The sequence below is a fragment of the Tyto alba genome, unplaced genomic scaffold (assembly GCF_018691265.1).
Source record: "Tyto alba isolate M040663 unplaced genomic scaffold, T.alba_DEE_v4.0 Super-Scaffold_11, whole genome shotgun sequence".
NCBI classification, from domain to species: Eukaryota; Metazoa; Chordata; class Aves; order Strigiformes; family Tytonidae; genus Tyto; species Tyto alba.
This window is the reverse complement of record NW_024881273.1, coordinates 9,917,995-9,936,704: the sequence shown is the minus strand read 5'-3', so window position 1 is coordinate 9,936,704 and position 18,710 is coordinate 9,917,995. Positions and strand designations below refer to the sequence as shown.

The 18,710-nt window shown below is 39.5% G+C and overlaps 1 protein-coding gene across 3 annotated transcripts in view; it reads right to left on the bottom strand.

The window, feature by feature from the left end:
- TNC (tenascin C) overlaps positions 1–18,710 on the bottom strand; it is a 72,880-nt gene that overhangs the window by 53,741 nt on the left and 429 nt on the right. The window lies entirely within an intron of this gene.

Below are 18,710 nucleotides of genomic sequence, written 5' to 3'. Positions count from 1 at the left end.
TCTGTATAAAAAAACCTCACATCTGGAAAACCTGAAAACAACTATGGAGCCAGACTCAGTGACACCCCCTTTTATAAACAGCAAAATGCAAAGGCAGTGGTTTGAAAGCCTTTGCCACCCCATCCTGCTCCAGACTTGCAAACTGAACCTATTCCTGGAAGCTAAAAGGAAAGAAAAGCATTAACCAAAAAGATCTTGCTGTCTGTGGATATCCAACAACAGTGAAAAGATGGAGAAAACACCTTCTGGAACAACTGCATGGAGAAAGAGTCAGTTAGGAAACAACTGGGAAGGAAGTTTTAAAGCAGGTTTGTTTAACTAGAGAAGTATGAAGTCTAAAAATACAGGGTGGTATAGGTACTAAAATCCACTTTCTGTTACAGAAGTGAACCAGTGATGTCCATAGTGCCAGAACAAGGGCCCCATGGCATCCACGTGTGCTGTAGGTGTGGCAGAAAGCCTTTTCTTCAAAAAATTTTTGTAATTATAGTGGACAAACAAAGTGTCATTTCTCCACTTTAAGTATGGAAAACTGAGACAGAGGGAGGTTGGCACTGAGACACCCAGGCTCCTAGATGCCTCTACATTTAGGCGTAAATATTTTACTCACTGCAAGACTGACAAAGCTGATCCAGCTTCACTGAGTCCCATCACAGTAGTTCAAAAACAAGCACCTCCCAGAAGGCATTTATAGCACCTTACAGTACCAGACACTAATATCACACTTTCTTTTTAATGATTCTGCCTTTACTACTTAAATCCTTTTTATTTAAGGGCAAACTGGCAGTTTGTGTTTGATGTGGGCAAGCATCAACAACTTGGAGCTCTGGATACACCCTGGAGGTACCTCTGTTTCATCTAGCACTGGCACCACATATTTAAGATCAGCCCCCTTCCTGGGACTGAGAACACTTACAAATAAGGGCACTTTGAATGCAGAGATGGGAACTGATTTGCACAGTTAATTCTGCGCTCTCACAGATTAGAGTTTTCATGTGCAGAATGCATCCATCCTACATTCTGAGGGCCCTGCCCATGCCCCTGGAATTATTAATAAAAACAAAACAAATTTTAGATTACCAAGAGTGAACCCTACAGTAGATCCTGGTGATCACTAGAACTGCAATCAGATTTATACCTCAGTTTCAAAGAACAGCAATTAAAACAAATACACACGTATTTTTTGCTCCATCCAGCCCATGAGGTCCTGCATTAAACATCACTCAGCTAAGTGTGAACTCTTCACTCCAGTTAATTTTTCATCTTTGGCTTTGGCTCTTAGATGACATTTCTACTTTGGGGAAGCTGTATAGTTTCTGGTTCACAGATCCTACTGTACGTCATCTTTAAATAAAACCATTTGGATTCATTTTAGCCTCCACCCATTCTACCTTGGCTGAAAAGCAGAATATAGACAGGGCTTTTCCAAGGCTGTTTTGGAAGGAATTTTAATTAATTGCTTTGTGTACAATTTAGAATTTAATGAAGGGTCATATTTCAAAGCCATCAGCATGACAGTGCCACAAAAGGGGAAGGAAAAATAACCCACTGAAGCCAACACCCATAAAAATGTGAAAGAGCTATGGTAAATTCTGAATGATAAGGATAAAAGGAGCCCCACGAGAGACTAAACCTGTCATACAGTGACTCTTTTGAGTTAAATTAGCATGATTATTTCATTATAAACTACTTTTTTCAAAAGTTTTGTACTCTTAGCCATGGAAAATCTCTCTAGTTCTATCCTTGTCCGGGATCTCAAAGAGAGAATGGACCTTTCCAAACTAAACAATGAGTTTGGCTGTTTTTCAAAGCAGAGCAAAAGTTCAGGTATCAGAGGTGGTCTTCTTCCAGTATCAATAACAATTTTAATCAATGAAGTATCAAATATAATGAGCAAATACCATTAATTAAATGAAAAATTAAGTCAGCTGGCAGAGACACAGCTGGGACAAAATGACTGCTGAAAACATGCAAGAATTAAACAGATGTGAAAAACAAATTATGTGACGAGGTACCTGCAATAACAGGATATTGAACTCAAAAACCAAGAAGTACCTTCCAATTTCACAGTCCTAAAGACTTTTTTCATTTATGCTTCTTAGGAATTACCTGGCTGATGATGAGAAAAGCAAGGAAATTCTGCTTGAACATAGTACTACTGCTATTGTTATTCCATCAGAGCAAAAGAGCAAGAGCTCAGAGGTGAGCCAGGCGTGTAGAAATGGCACTGTGTTGGGACTTGTGAGATCTGAGATCATTCCTAACTTCTGGCATGAGTTTAGCCAAGCCAGTTCTCATCCCAGTTTCTAATAAGTCTATGGGAGATTTGCACCCTAAACAAAGTGCAAACAGCTAAACTAAATTACTTAATTCTTTTTATGTTTTCAATTGTTCCTCTAGAGAATTCTTCAGTTTACTCCCTATGAAAAGACTTCCCTTGCTCTCAATTTTTCTGCCTAAATTCTGTGATCCTCATGATAGAGGTTGTCTCTTAATGCTTTTCTATATTACCCGTATTAGAGGAAGCCCCAAGTGTGTTAAACAATTGTAGCCAAGTGGCTACAGTCCTTAATAAGATTTAATTACAGGCACTTTCTAAATAGACCACAAATAGAGAGCAGACAAGATTGATGGTGGCAAGGGAAAATAAGATCCCTTTGGAAATTATACAATCTGGCTAGAGCAGAGCTGCTCTGAAACAACTATCATGGTTTTTAGGACTGCTGGGTATAAGACACACTTGTTAAAGCCATGCCTACACAATTCTTTATAGAATAAACTCAGTGCTTCCTTTAAAGCCAGTCCAGTGGCCAGCCACCATTGGAGGAAACTAAATAACAAACCTGTGTTTAACATAATTAAAAGACCAGTCTTACAGAAATGCTTTGTGTTACTATAAGGAGATTTCCATTTCAGGTGTGTTGAGGGGATGCAGCCATGGCCCCTGTGCAGTTTGCACCACCAGCAGTGCAGGGAGCAAACAAAGTGGCAGAACCTGCACATCTTCTGCTCTGCTTACAGCCCAAGCACAACTCCTGCGGGTGTGTGAGGGGCCACTACCCCTGAACATCACCTCCTGAAGATAATTTCAAAGTTGTATGTTCGGGCTGTCATGCTAAAAAGCATCATGCTGTCCCTTAAGGAAATGCAGAGGCACGGCATGTATTGTAACGTGATGCTCTCATAATGGCTTGAACCCTCAATCAAAACGATCATGAATATCATTTGGAAAACCTCAAGAACAAGCATTTGTAACATCTGTTGTCCCACCAATAGGTATCACAAGTGTTATACAGAATTCACATTTACAGGATCAGACCCTAAGGAAATGGCATCTGCTGAATCCTGGAATATCCCAGCTTCTCTTGGCTTGTATCAGAGCCTTATAGCTATTTAAACAGTTATTTATACAAGAAGCATCCAACGTGGCATTACGTAATAGTTCTATAGAGCCAACCACACTTAGTAAGAGACCCATACTAAACACAGGAATTCAAAGCTCTTAATAACTCATTTTTGGTACCACCAGAATTAATAAAATTATTTGAATTCAAAAGGAATGAAGATAATTGCTGAGTGACTTAAATAAGTAAAGCAGAATTAATCAAAACACACTTATAACTTGCTGTTTAATCTTTCATGTAATATACAGCTAAATGTGCATAATTATAAAAAAAAAAATGATACATCTCAATCTGAGTTGCAGATGTGTTGCCTTCCAGCATGCTCATGGGCTCCTGACTATGGGTAATATGGCTTACATGAAATATGCCTCCAGCTTGTGACTTAGCAGCATCTTGCCTTTTCAATTAATTTTACTTCAACAACTGCAGAAGCCTTTCCTGCCTTTTCTTGGAAATCCTATGGTTTCTGCTGCTGTACCTTGTCCAGCAAAAGCGTGCCAGGGTGGGAGGCTGCACTGCTCTCCATGTCCTCTCCTCCTCTTCATTCACTGGGGCAACACGGGCTATGTCTGTACCCCCAGACTGAGATTTCAGAGCACCCAGATAGAACTCTACACACTTCCCGAGCAGTGCCTACAAGAAGGATATCGATGCTGTCCAGTATAAGGTGCTAGAGACCCTGAGAGCATCGAGGCAATACAACAGTGTCACTTCTTATATATCAGGGAGGGAGGCATGCCATCTTCTGGCAAAGGGTTAGTTTTGGGAGTGCTGTGTGTGACCCCACAAGTGTTCCCAGAGTCAGTTCCCGGCTGCCAAGGCTCTGAGCATCCAACAAAACCAAGAGAGACAATGGGAGCTGTGAGTGAAAACCAGACTTGCTCCACAACTGCAAACCTGTGCCAGCGCTCGCTGGTTCCAGGAGGGCAATGACCCAAAGGCACGGCCCAGCCAGCGGCTTTTGAGTGCAAGGCAGGCTATTTGCGACCAGGAAAATCTGCCTCTTGTGCTGAATTTTCATACATGTTTAATCCCAGTGACTGAGGAAGACACTGGCAAAACATATGCCTTGCTGAATGGAGGTGAATAAAGTACTTCGCTGCAAACGGAGCCCAACATTTATTTTGGGTGTGCGACGGAGTCTGAATTCATGTGATAGAGTAATCCTGTCGATGAGGTCATGTGTTCCTCTGAAGGGGCTTCTTTGTACCCTGGGTTAGCTAGCAACGCTTTTTCTGTTATCAAGCATCTGATTAAACTCACAAAAGAAGGGTCTTTAAAAAACAGTCTCAGGCAGAATTGAGAAGTGAATAAATAAATTGGGTGGGTTTTTTTTTTTTTTTCTTTCTTTTCATTTTATCCAACAGGAAAAGGAGAGAGGAATAAGATGGGAAAGGGGCACAAGAGAGGGATTCATTGTTCTGAGATGACAGAACAAAGGTCTTAATATATTTTCAAATTTTCTAGAGAGCCCAATCCTGTGGCAGATACTAGTTATACACAACCACGTGGCAAATTTCACCTTGAAGGATCACAGTGCACTATTCAAATAGCACAAACCTCCTAGAGGCCATCCTATGCCCCTCACTGCTGGAGTGACACAGTGCCTAACTCCTGCAGTACTGAAAAGTTGCTTTACCAAAACACTGGGCTTTGGTACTATTATGAGAAGGTAAACTAAAATCTGCCCCCAACTTTCATTTGGCTTCAGAAAGATTTAGCCCTTTGGATGAGAGCATTTTTCGTCCTGTAGTTCAGAAAACTTCTGTAATGCTTTGTAATACCCTTTACCATGTGGCAGGAACACCAGCTCAGCTCTGATAGCAGGGAAAGAGCAAGTTATAACTAATAATAGTCATTAGTAATTTCCCTTGCAGGACACACACCCAGAGTTGGCTTAGATTGTAAAGTCTGAGAGCAGAGCTCAAGTTGTTTTGCATTGATTTATCTGTAAGCACTCAGTAAGCTATTTGTTGTTAAATACCTGTACTTACTAGAATTACATTATTTCAGATTAGTTATTTGGTGGCATCAGTAATCCCCTATATTAAAAGAAATATTAACTCATTCCAGAAGCCAGCCGCCATTGGAAGAAATCCTCCCATTCTGGATTATTTCATACAGTATTTCCCTGTACTCTCCATTGGATGTCTCAGCAACCAAACAGACATATTAAGGTTGGCTCTATGAAAAGACGCACTATAAAAGAACTGTCACCAGGTGATGATAAAGTAACAGGTACAACTGGTTCAAAGTTTTTTCATAACATGTACTTTGCCACTAAAATATGCCGGTTTTCATTCAATTCTGAAAACTCAGCAAGACAAAAACTAAAATATAGTCAGCTGCATTTTAGGAGTTCCCTTTCCCAAGAAGAAATTCCATCCTACCCTGAAAAACCTTTCTGAGGAAATCTTCTTTGAAACCGATAATTTTTCTGCTATGGCTTGCTTTGAAGAAAATGACCTTTTTGAACAAATAACCACCTCAATCATTTCTCCAACCTCCTTCTTCTAAAAAACAGAGCACCCTAGACTTCAATTACTAAGTGAAAAATATTATGAAAGTGAAACTCATGCTCTCCTTTGTCCCAGGACAAGAGGAGAAGAAGAATGAATATTATGTTCGTTTATACCTCTAAAAGTGCAGAGATGTGCCCATGGGGAAGTAAGACATGTCAGTGCATTTTAAAACACCATTAGACACCAAACTGAAATTTCAGGTAGCAAAATACTTCAGGAATAGTGATCCAAGAGCCAAAGAGCTTTTTACTGATGGCTGATTCATTGTCCAGTTATGTTTCTGTTTCTTACCATCTTTGAGGACACTCATTCTTCTGTTTGTAAGGCAAGTTCTGCTTATTACACAAAAAAAGTATCATAACTACAGATAATACCACTCCCCCCACTCCCCCCAGTATGTCTGGCTGGAAACCGACTTGGCTCAAGATGTGAAACAAACAGCTTGAAAGACTGGGAAAAGAGACGAAAGAAGAGCTGGGGAGGGGGCAGGGAGGGGGAACAGAGGAGGCAGATACTAAGCTTTCTCAGTTTTCTAATTTGATTGTACTGTTCTGGTGTATTAGCCAACTCCACTTTCTCTTTTCCTACAAGGAATGTTAGACCAGCTGGTGAATTTGAACTGTGTCACTCCAGTGATTCACAGCAGCTAAAAATATGTCTCTGTATTACTTTTTTAAAAATACAGTTTTTGTTTGAGGCAAAATAAGGATAAGATCATATAAAAGGAATGAGTTCAAGGGAATAATGCAAACTGCAGTAGTTTGACTGAAGTAATGTCTCACATGGTTTATGTTGCTGCTTCTTTCTGCCTTAGAGGTGCAAAGCCCAGGAAATTAAAATGCTGCATCTATAAAATACACAGGGTTTTTTTACAAATTAAGTTTATTCCCTTTATTATGTGAAAAGGTAAAACTCTGCTGAGCTGAAAAAGCCAAACAGAAGTTCATTTGGATTCATTTATTAAAAAAAAAAAAAAAAAAAAAAAAAAAAAAAAAAAAAAAATTCATCTGACCTTTACAGCAGGGGCTTGTATGTTGGCGTGATTTGGGTCCTGCTACTCAGGCAGCATAAGAAAAGGAGCAAGTGTCCTCCGGATTTGTCCTGCAGGGATATGTGGAAGATGATGGCAGGCAAAGCAGCAAGCAGCTCACTTCTGCTCTACTGCAGAGCCTTGGTTTGTGGTGCTGTGAGGATGGATCTTTCTGGAGATTAGAGATTCTTCTTTATGAAAACTGGGAATATAAACCGCCAGATGGACTTACTAGGGAGTCCATTGCTGACTGATGGGAAAATCAAAATGGAAATAAAGTTTGAGATGAGCCAACATATAGGGCAGTCAAAGGTTCATCTAGGAATTACAGTTCAATGAAATGGCAAGGCATAGACAGTTACCTTATAGTATCTTTGCAGAGTGATAAATGAACAGTTCTCCCACTGAATGGACTCCCCAGGCCTGGAAAAACTACGTCTCAACAGTAGTTGAGACAAAAGCCTCCCATCCAAGGATGTGCCACCTCTGAGCCTTCTGAACTGTAATGAGAGAAATGGAGCTAAATAGAGCTGACTTGTTAGGACTGGACGCGTGTTGTTTCCACAGAACCATTTGCTCTCGGCAGAGACTCCAGAAAGTGCTTACAACCTTGGGATTAATAGTGTGGTCTCGTGGTTAGAACTAAGGACTGAAACTCAGGCATCCTGCACTGAAATTATTTTACAAATCATCTGGTGTGTCTCAGTTTATCCACTGGTAAAACCTCACAGGGGGAATGTATGTCTCAGTGAATTAAGTAGTCCAAGGACCTCACAGTCAAATCCTCATTTCCATAATTAAACATCTCCTGAAGAGTGCTATTAAATTGCCAGAAAATACACAAGTAAAAAGCAAAAAACTGGACTGTTATCCCCTGCAATGTAAGGGAGAAAAAGAACCACAGATAGGGAAATGTCTTTTGCACTGAAGAAGAAAGTCTGACCAGACATGTGTAGCAAATATACAGATAGCTACATGACTGCTTGAAATCCTAGGGTAACAACAGAAAATTGAAGACTTATTCTGAAGCCAAAATATAGGATGTGCCAAGTCAATTACCAGAATAATAAAAAGAATCCATGGAAATAAATGATACGGTTAAGAAAACCTACAGAGAAAACACACCAGAAAATTTGAGAAAAATCTGCAACTGAGACAAAATACATAGGTCCAGCTAATTATCTTACAGAATGCCCTTTCATCTGTAAAAGTCCCCAGACATTTTATGAAATCAGAGGAATCATTCATACACAGATGTACACACAATCTCCCTCCATGATGAGCTGTATCCACTGTTGTGTAGCAACGCCTTCTGCTGTTACACAACTGAAGTGATTCATGCTTTCAGACAAGAAGTAAAGAAGAATACTACATCCAGCTCAAACCACAGAAGGATTTTTATACGAGCCACAAGAAACAAACTAGTTATTTTATGGGGCAGATTATTCAAATGTGTTACATATAAACTAAAGAGAAACAGAATTAGAAGAGGTAACTATGGGACAACTAGCACCAGCCCTATCTGGTCTAGCTCCCAGTGACTGAGATGAGGCACAAGTTAACAGGGAATTCAGTTTGCCCTTGGAGCTTAGTTTTTTGTTAAGTGCTTGGACACTTGAGCATCAATTTCTGGAAATGGAAACTCAAAAGAGAAACAAAACAAGCAGGTCAGTGGGGTGCTTTTGAGCTGCATTCAGACTCATGGCAGGGTGCGCAGCAATCAGCTGAGTAGAGCAATTTGCTACAAACTTGAGAGAATAAAAGAAAAAACAGAGGACTATGCATCTGCTAAATAGTTTTTCTCTCCCATCTGCAAAGCAATCTCTGTTCTTACTGTAACTGTCAGAGCTGGAAGAAAAAAGCCACTAGCAGATATAGCTTAGACTAAAACTGTGGGTTAGAAACAGCAGGACACATCAGTGATGTGAACAGCAACAAAGACAATGGATTCAGAAAAACTGTCGCTGTTCTAAAAACAGAAGCAGAACTATAGAAATGGGTCATCTTGGAAGGACTCCATGGAAAGCAGAAAGGATGTGTTCACACCTTCCTTTTGCTAGTTTCCCACTGAAACCCCCATTTGCATTTACAGCACAGAAGCAAGTTTTACCCATTAGTCTCTGAAGACACATGTAGAACTCTGGACTGTTAAATGTGGAGTTGAATCAGGTCCATAGCAGAGCTGCCACTGACACTGAAGCCCAGATTAGTGCCTTTTCCAATATAAAAAAAACTCTTCCACAGCAAAAGCAACTTTTGCTCACAGCAGAACCACTCTTCACAATCTCACAACAGAAATCACTCCTGCCTCCTAAGCAGGGACTGTGCCTTTTAATAAAGACTTTCCTAATAGCAAAAGCATTTGCTTGGTCTCTTGGCTTTCCCCTCCTCATAGCAAAGATGCAGAGCTGGAAAAGATCTATGGTTTTCTAAACTTGTCTTTGGAAAGTTTCTTTGCCAAGTTACACTTTGTCAGGAGCTCATTATTTTCTGGATAGACACTAGAGACTTCACTTTGAATTATTTTGAGGGCTTTGCTGATGCAGTTTCAAACTATGAGGTTTGTGTGCTTTTTTTGCATGAATCACAGCAACTTAGGTTCATTCCACATACAGAACTCTGTTTTATTTCCAGACCTTTCTCCATAGTGTTTCTTCCAAAACCACCTATAGGTTTTCCAGAGACCGTTTCACAAAGTTCTAGTTGGTTTTGTGATGAGATGGGAAGAGCAGAAATCCAGGACTTCTGAATTTTCTTCCCACTCCTTTCACACTGAGAAAGAGTTTCTAAGAAGAAAGCAGAAGCCAAGTCTGAAGATAGGGGCTTTGACAGTCTCATTTGCCTCTAAAATTCACAACCTGGATATCAAACATTAGTTTTTCTACAGCTAATGAGAGGTAGGAAATGAATCATCAATACTCTTGATAAATATAATATGAATAGGTGAATAAATAGGTGATCTGCTATAAAAAGCAGATGCCAAATTAATAATTATTAAAAATATTGGTGAAAACTATGCAGTAGAAATTAGGATCATTGCACTTATAAGAACCATAAACCATTGACATGTTAAGCAAATACTCACATAGTGTACAAGTGATAGGCTAAGCACACTGAGACAACACTGCTTTGTACAGCATCTCTGATGAAGTTGTCTTTTAAATTTCTTCTGGAGGTCAGAAGGAAGAGGTTAGCCAAAATTCTACTCCATACACGCAGCACCACACTTTTCCATATTTAAAGTGATTTTAGCTAAAGGAATGTCATATACAGAGGCAAGCGATGTGGAATTCTTCTGTTTGAATGACTTTGCTCTAAGAGCACAAATAATTTACATGTATATTGGTCTGGGATAACAAGAAGTGTTTAAGTAGTACGAATTGCTACAAATTCTATCGGTCAGCAGGTAGCAGGATACTTTCAGAATTCATTGTGGTTATTTGCATGCAGTTTGTAATTTTACTTTGATTTAACCATACACTTACTCAAGCACTGAAAATGACATCTCTAAAAATGTCTCAGAACTCAGTCATAAAAGCCTGTACTATTCTTGGCAACCAGAAATATTATTACTTGCCTCCTGTCATTAGCAGACTTTGGTCGCCGTCTTGCAAGAAGCTGGGGAAACATATGGATAACTCTTCCCCAGACAATTCTTTGCTTTTAAACTAATTATTAGTTTACTTGGGCAGCTTTTCCTCCCTGCCAGAGCTCCTCTGTCCTTGGTACTAACATCTCAAATGTGCAGGAATGTGCACATTTTTCTAACTCGCAAGACCACAGAAGGAGTTCCTTGAAATCTGACTTCCAGTAATAGCCCCCAGGCTAGATATCTGCTTGGCCTAGTTCTGTCAGATGTGGTAGCATCAAGAATTTGTATCTTTGGCAACCAAGGGCAGGGTAGGAAACTCTTAGGAGAACAAAATACATAATGAAGAGTAAAGATGGAGTGAAATCAACCATGGCTTGGCAAGACAAAATAAAATATAAATTAGATTCACAAAATATGAAACAAATTGAGTGCAAGGCATTTGGAAAAAGAGAGGAGACTGTTTCTAAATATGAGGATGTTTCTCAGTGCTCTGATGTAAAGCAGAAGCACTTATGTAATGTAATGGAAAATAGAGCCATATACACAGCCCTGAGCAAGTGATTAGTCGCAATGGTGACTGAACTCGGACAAAAATCTGCGCTGCTGCTTCAAATGTCAACAAATTGGGCACTGTTACACTAATGGGAGACTTGAGAGACCTCCATCAACAGTGCTCTGACCTCGTTCTCTTAACCCACAGTGACTCGAGACCTGTCTGTGCTAAAGTCTTAGCTGACAGCAATTTGAGCTGTGGAATAAAAGAAGGGATGTGGAGCTCAATTATCCAGCAACAGATCTCCAGTGAAATCAATGCAATTGTGTCACATGAGAATTTGGCTGGCAGCCTCTGAACTCTGCATAGGAGAAAACCATCCCCTCAGAAATGCAAGCTGAAGTGAAGCAGACAAGGAATAATGCAAACAATGAAGGGCCACTCTATGCATGAAAAATGCTCAGTGGATTCTAATTTCCTCTCAGTCAGGCTGGTTTTATCCCCATGTTACTCCACGAGTAGGACTCCTGACTTATCTGAGCACAAACCAAATCAGATCAGGCCAAGGCATTCTCTGCAAAAAAAAATTTCCTCTATGATGTAATTAAGATAATGTCAAGCTGGTATACTATATGCATATTCAACAACCCATATCAAAGTTAAATAATAATTGCTCATGTCAGCAGAAAAAGCTTTCTCCCCAGGTGAAACTGTTGAAGTTAGACACTGTAGACTCAGTTTTTATCTACACTAAGACCCCCTTTTTGTCAGTGCAGTAGGGCATATTAATAGGATATTAGGATACAGGTTTATAGGATATATAGGTCGTATTTCTACTTACAGGAATTGCACTTTTCTTACATCAAGTGTGAGTTTTATGTATATACACAGAAACAAACACAGTTTAAGGGTTCCTACACATGTTCTGAGCAACATAAATAACAGCATCAGCCCACAACCTGGAAAGCACTGCATTAATTCAGGATCAGTTCCATTTTCTTACAGATGAAACTTCACTCATTTGAATAGTGCCAGTGGGACCACTAGTTCTGTGGAAATGTAATCGCACCCAAATCTAGAGGGATCCCAACCAAACCAAAGGAAATGAACTCTGTGTCCAAAACGACCTTCCTCGGCACTGACACAGCATTACAATACCAAAAGCACAAGGCTTCAGAGAGCACAGACGGGGAAGCAGCACTGAGTTCCCACAGCTGCAAGAGCCTACACACCATGTCCAGTGATGGGGAAAGCACGGACAGGCACACATGGCTGGTTGGTAGGAAACCGTATTTCCTTGCTTCTGTCAGCAAACCTGTCAAATCCCAGTGTACTACTAGGAAGGCAAATAAACATCATGTGAAATAACGGCCTGAGAATGACAAATAAAGTATGAATAATGTTAATGCATTTGAGAATGACACTCTCTCTAGGTCCTGCAGTCTTTCCATCAAATCTGGAACTGCAGCACTTGTAGTGCTGGATCACTGTGATTGACTTGCTAACCTGTAAAGTGTCTAAGTCTACATCATAATTAACACTTGGCAGTGGAAATATAAATTCCCTGGCTTGTAGATGGTATATCCTCCTATAAACACTTCACTTGGCCACCAAACAGGAAAAATAGATAGGACATTCATAAGGAGTGCTCACCATGGGAAATGCCAGCATTTTTTATTGGAAACTATTTACGCTGCCAAAATACTTCAATAAGAAAAATGACCTGAGACCTTTCCCTTAATATGCATCCTGTTCTCATTTGACTCGTAGTCTACAGTGTGCAGCATTCATTCTGAGTCAGACTTGAATTACCGTAGTACAAGCAATGCAGAAGGGAAGTACAAGCCACAAGTAAAGGGAAAATATGCATTACACTGTGTCTCACTAAGAGGAATGGATTGCCTACACATCACAAGCTACCTTTATATCTTTCTTGGCATAGACCTTTGTCACACAGCACAGAGAAACTATTTAGGAGGATTCAACATATCCAAAAGAGGCTGCCTTTCCAAAAGAACCATTAAAAACAAAGAACTAGTGCAAAGTGGACACTGAGCTCCTTTTGAAATCCTAACAAACTGACTTCTGACAAAATGAGATCATGCCCAAACAAGAAGGAAGACAACTGCTAAAGTCTCGTACTGAAGTGTACAATTCATATTGAGAGTGAACCTTTCCTGTCCAAATAAAGACTTTTCAGTAAACCAAAGAGGCAGATAGCCACAGTCACAAGAGTGTTCAGCTCACAGTTGGATCTCTCACCTGCTAACCCTGCATCCTGTCTTTGAGACAAGCCCAAAACTGATTGACAAAATCTGCTTCTTCCCAGTTCTTTTAATTCCTTGGGAATGAAATGTGAACTACTTTCTTGGAAATAAATCTTTTTTAAAATCCCTTTTCAGCAGGTGTTCCTTAATGGTGGAAATAACTATCTAGCCAGTTCTCATGGGCACACAGGAAAACAATCTCACAATTTAATTTTCATGTATACTCAGAAGAAGATATTTATATCCCCTTTTAGCTTTGTGCTGTCAGAATGGTGTAAAAGAGCATAAATTTAAAGAAAAATCAAGACATTTTAGATTATTATTATGGTCAATATCCTAATCCCATAAGATAATTAGCATTTGTAACTTTAGGTTTATGAGTTTATCATGTCCTGGTGCATCTTGGGATAAGGCACAAACAAATGCTCAAGTACATAGCTGCAGCAAAATCATTGCAGTGGAATTTCCCCAGGCACACAATTTCAGTCTCCTTTGAGTACCCTGACCAATATCTATACACACATAGTCAATGCTGCAGCCTGGCATGGGGAAGAGGCAGACAACTACAATAGACCTTTGTTGTGCCTATGATTCAAGCAATTGTTTTTAAAATCTGTATTAAAGATTTCTGTTCTACCACCCTGTACTTTCTACTCAATTACTAAAAAGAATATGTTTTCTAAGCATGAAACAATATAATTTTTGTCAAGAGTTTGGAAACTGAGCACTTATATGAATTGAAGAAAGCTTCCTTTCTCTTCCCTGTGCAGTTCTGGTTATGGGGAAAGAGCTTTCTGTGTGAGTAATCTTTCTAAGTAGGAAGCAGAGCTCCCCTATTGCTAGGGAAGAATGGACCTCCAGTAGGCTAATATGTGATGGATGACTGAATGCAAACTTGGCAACGTTGTTCTCCGCTACCCAAAGAATACAAAATGCCACAGGCTATTCGTACACAGGGACTCTCCAGTTGGAAGTTCTGAAAACTTGGCAACATCCCACCTTAGTTTAATTGAAACTACAGTGGCAAGACAATTAAGGATGTGAACTTGGAGAAATTTCTTGCAACAAGATCAACTGAGGATGAATTTCTCTTTGGTAAATGACTCATGCATAAGCCAAACAAAAAATATAAATGCAAAGTTATTCTCATTGACTCTATAACCTGAGCAGCAAAATCTTACATTTGTTTATGAGGGGTACTTTAAGGTATATAATGTATATTAACTAATATTCTTTAAAGTCTACATCCAGATATACTCTCTGAAGCTTTGGGGGGGGGGTGTGTGTTATTTTGTCAGCAACAGGATATGCAGTATACAGGAGAGAGAGAGAAATGATGCATATAGAAATCCAGTAAAATATATTAAGGCTATGTCTAATTTTAAGGCATGTATATCATTCCAGTGAATGTTAAAAAGAGACACTAAGTAATTCAAACTTTGTCCTTTTAGAAGAAGGATCCCTACTATATTCCTTCTTTCAATGCCTGATGACTTTCTGTTGGATCAGGAGATGTCTCTTGTCGGGCAGAATCCTATTCTGACTCCTCCTCCCCTGTCTGCCCATTCCGCACAGTTTGGTTACATCATATATTGAAAGATTTTCACTAGCTGGAAGAATGCCCGGTTTTTAACTTTTCCCACATGTGGAAGTCATTTAACTTCAGCTCAGATTGGACAGAGCATTGAATGCACGAGTGGACAGTAAGCACTGAGTTAGGGGAAGTTTCACACTTGTATAAACCCCAGAGCTTGGTGGAAACTGAGATGGCCCAAAATTGTCTCTCAGGGTTGTTCATTTTCCTTCTTTCCGGTAGTCCCATTCCTCAGAGAACTGCCTTCTTCCTTCTTTTTTCTCCACAAAAAACTTTTCTGAACAGCTAATAATACCAATTGTAAGCTCTTTGTGGCAGAGAGCATCACTTATTATGTCTATTCACTCTTTCTAATACAATGAGGCCTTAAAATGTTGTAGCAGTAGTAACATCATCAACGTCTAATAAACTCCTACACAAAACCAACAGAATCTCATGGACAGCAAGTCCACTTTGATATTGAGCCATTTAATTAATTAAATTACACCTCATAAACTCATACGTGATCTGTACACATCCCTTTTTTTTCAGCTCCTGAGCTCAAGTTATGATGTTTCCTGTCCAGAACTTACTAGTTACTAGTCCTGCAATTGCTTGCACTAGTTTTATAAATTTCTGAGCCTAGGTGATGTTAAATATTTACTCATTAACTTAATTCACTTTGATTTCTATCTTCCTTAGTTTCCGACTTCGGTAACAATGATTCTTCTGCAATACTACATCAACGACTTCCTTAAAACTGCTATGGGAAGCTATTACATTTTACGGTAGTTTCAGGCTTCTGTAGTTTATAACCACTGGTTTTGATAACAGAGGCTTTGAGACGAGTGTGCTAAATTCACATCAGAAATTAAGTCTGAGAAAGTGCATGTTGGTAAATCAGAGCACAATTTTAATGCCCAATATCTCAAACTGCCACAGTTCAAAACAAATGCCTTTTTATTATTGGAAAGTTGAGATTTCTAACTTTCTAGTGTTATAAATCATACATTTCTAAGCCTAGAGCTTTATGAGACACTGGACCTTAAAACTGTCAATGGCTCTTCAGCTTAGCAGACTGTGATGGTGTATGTACAAGGAGGAATATATCAAGTCACAGGCTTTAAATTCAAGTAAATTTTAACCACTCTGAATTTCTCATGTTCAATATATGTCACACAGGTAGGATAGGTAAATGTGTAGCTGATAATGAAGCAGACACCACCCTCTGCATTTATGCTTCCAAATGCAGTATTCATCCTAGACGGAAACCAGGGTTCACTAATGGAAACAGCCAACTGAACAAACACTGTTTCTCCCTTACAGGTTTGCCAATACAGGACATCCATTTACACCAGACAACTATTACATAATACAGTACGCTTCATTGACATTTAGCACCACTCAAACCTCTGGGCACACCCTACAAAGCTAGATGAGCTGATGTACTGTTGTGTTGTCTGAGAAAAATGGCAGAGAAATGCACAAGCAGCTCTAGTATTTCAGATGGTTTTACCAGAGGGGATGAAAGGGTTAAAGCTCTGGCTTCAAAGCAACATCACTATTTCAAATGCACACTCGCTTCTCAGTTCTGCTTCACTCTTGAGAAGGATGAAAAAGTCCCAAGAAGCACAGACTCTCTCATCTGACCTCATTTACTTATCAAAAAGTGAAATAATACTCAAGAACAAACTTTGACAGTCTCTTTACAGCAAGTCAGAACATCTTCATACATGAATAGTCTTTGGCTTTTTTAAGATACTTTATAAAAAGCCATAACATGAAAAATAAGCCACTTGATCTGAACTTCAAACACCTTTAGAAATGCTGTTCTATCAACATGATAGTTAAGTGAATACTGAGGAGAAATTATCCAGTCTTAAAGAGCTGGGATCAAAAAAAAAAAAAAAAAAAAAAAAAAAAGAAAGAAAAAAAATAATCTATTTCCATTAACAAAACATCTCCAGCTAACACAGGTACTTATAATTTTGTGGAGCACTTTTCAGCCTGAGTTTAGGGATACTCTTGGTAAGTTCTAGCATCATTAAGCATCATTATTTCAGTGGAAGAATTGGATCTGATTGGTTCTCTTTTTGTATGTACCTGGATGAGGTTTCTTCAACTTCCTCTCCAAATGAGACATGACATTTTAATCTGCAGGCTGTACACTTCTCAGCAGATCCTTTGGCTCTTCTACAGCTTTGGAAACACTGATAAAGTAATTGTAGTTATAGGAGTAAGGACTGGAACTTCCAGAGAATTTTCTCTGGGCTGAAAGGAGCCAGAGGATAAAATTAATGAGCAAAAAAATATGGGAAATTAATAGCAGTTTGCTGAGGATAGTGACCGGGTCAGTGGCAGTGGGCGCAAGCAGTCCCCTGTACAGCGTCCCTCCCGCTCTGCCCCTTTGCAGCAGGTCGTCGCCCTGCTCAGTTCAGACGCACGTCCCCTCCTGAGCGGCGGTGCAGAGGTGTAGCAGCTGCAACGGGGATGCACGAGGGATGCACCAGCAACACCCTGGTAACTCTTCCAAGTTCTCTGAAAGTTCACTGCCAGGGAAGGCGAACTGCAGATTGACAGATTCTCTTCTTTTGGCTAAACAATTTCACCCCATCACACATTTGCTCCTGAGTTCCCAATAGCAGTAAGAAAAAACCTCAAAGGCATCATAACACTTTTCTGCAAGTCTTCCTACAATTCAAAGGACTGTTGCTATCCCCCACCATCCAGCTCATTCTTGGACTACAACATGCTTAAGATTTCACAGTTTTAAAAGAAAAATTCACAACCTCAGCATAATAAAACAAAACCCACATATATCATTAATCAGGAAGCGTGTAAAATGAATTCCCATAATTTAATATGATTTTGTAAAAAAAAAAATAAACTGGGAGATAAAACGAAACAGAACAGCTTGACAATAAGGCTTTTATCCAGTCCATAGAATTTCATGTACCTCATTGGTTTCTATTTTTTTCATGAAAGAAAATTTGATAAATATCTTTTTTATAGTTTTTAATTTTATAATGTCTCTACTGTGGAAGAGGACATGTCACTATCATTTTAATCTGAACATATCTTTCTCCTGCCTAGTATGATACACTTTTCAGAAATTTGGAATAACTGCCAAAACCTCCATCTCCTAGTAGCCAGAGAGCAAATCAGGCAGGGAAAACTCTGCAAAGGTGATGTAACACAAAGTTTTCATTAAGTGGGCTTAACTCCTAAATGAATCAAAGTGTGACCACCTTCTCCCAGTCAGCTTCTGTATTTTAAGCCAATTTGACCCTAACTGGTAAGTGCAGACACAGTCATGCAGAAAATCTTAGTGCACAAGGGAGCAAGTAGTTAAAACACAATGTAAAGCAAGTGTCTCCATTTTTCCATGATGATGGAGAATTTCACCCTCCCACCGCCCAGAACCCACCCATTTAAGTATTGGTAACAAGATACCAGCTGAATCTTCCTTTGTCTTTTGCTCCCCACTGCAGACTAATGTTACCATACTTTTAAAAGAAACTGGAGCCCAGTGGGGGTGGGGAGGAAGGTGACAAAGGCTTCAGTGCAAATAAGTGTGCAAACAGCAAATTAAAAAGGAAAAAGGCCTGACTCTTTTCAAGGCATATGCAATAGTATAGGAAGAGGAGTTACCTGGGAGGTTTAAGAACGGCAAGTGGATTTAGTCTAGTACATGAGGTGAGAATGGGGGAAACATTTATACCGCTTCAGTAGCCAAGAAGATATCCCAAATCTGAATTTCTACCCTGCCTGTCAATTAGGTTTCTGTCTCTAATTTTGTAGATGTACAGCATTCAACTAACTCATCCTT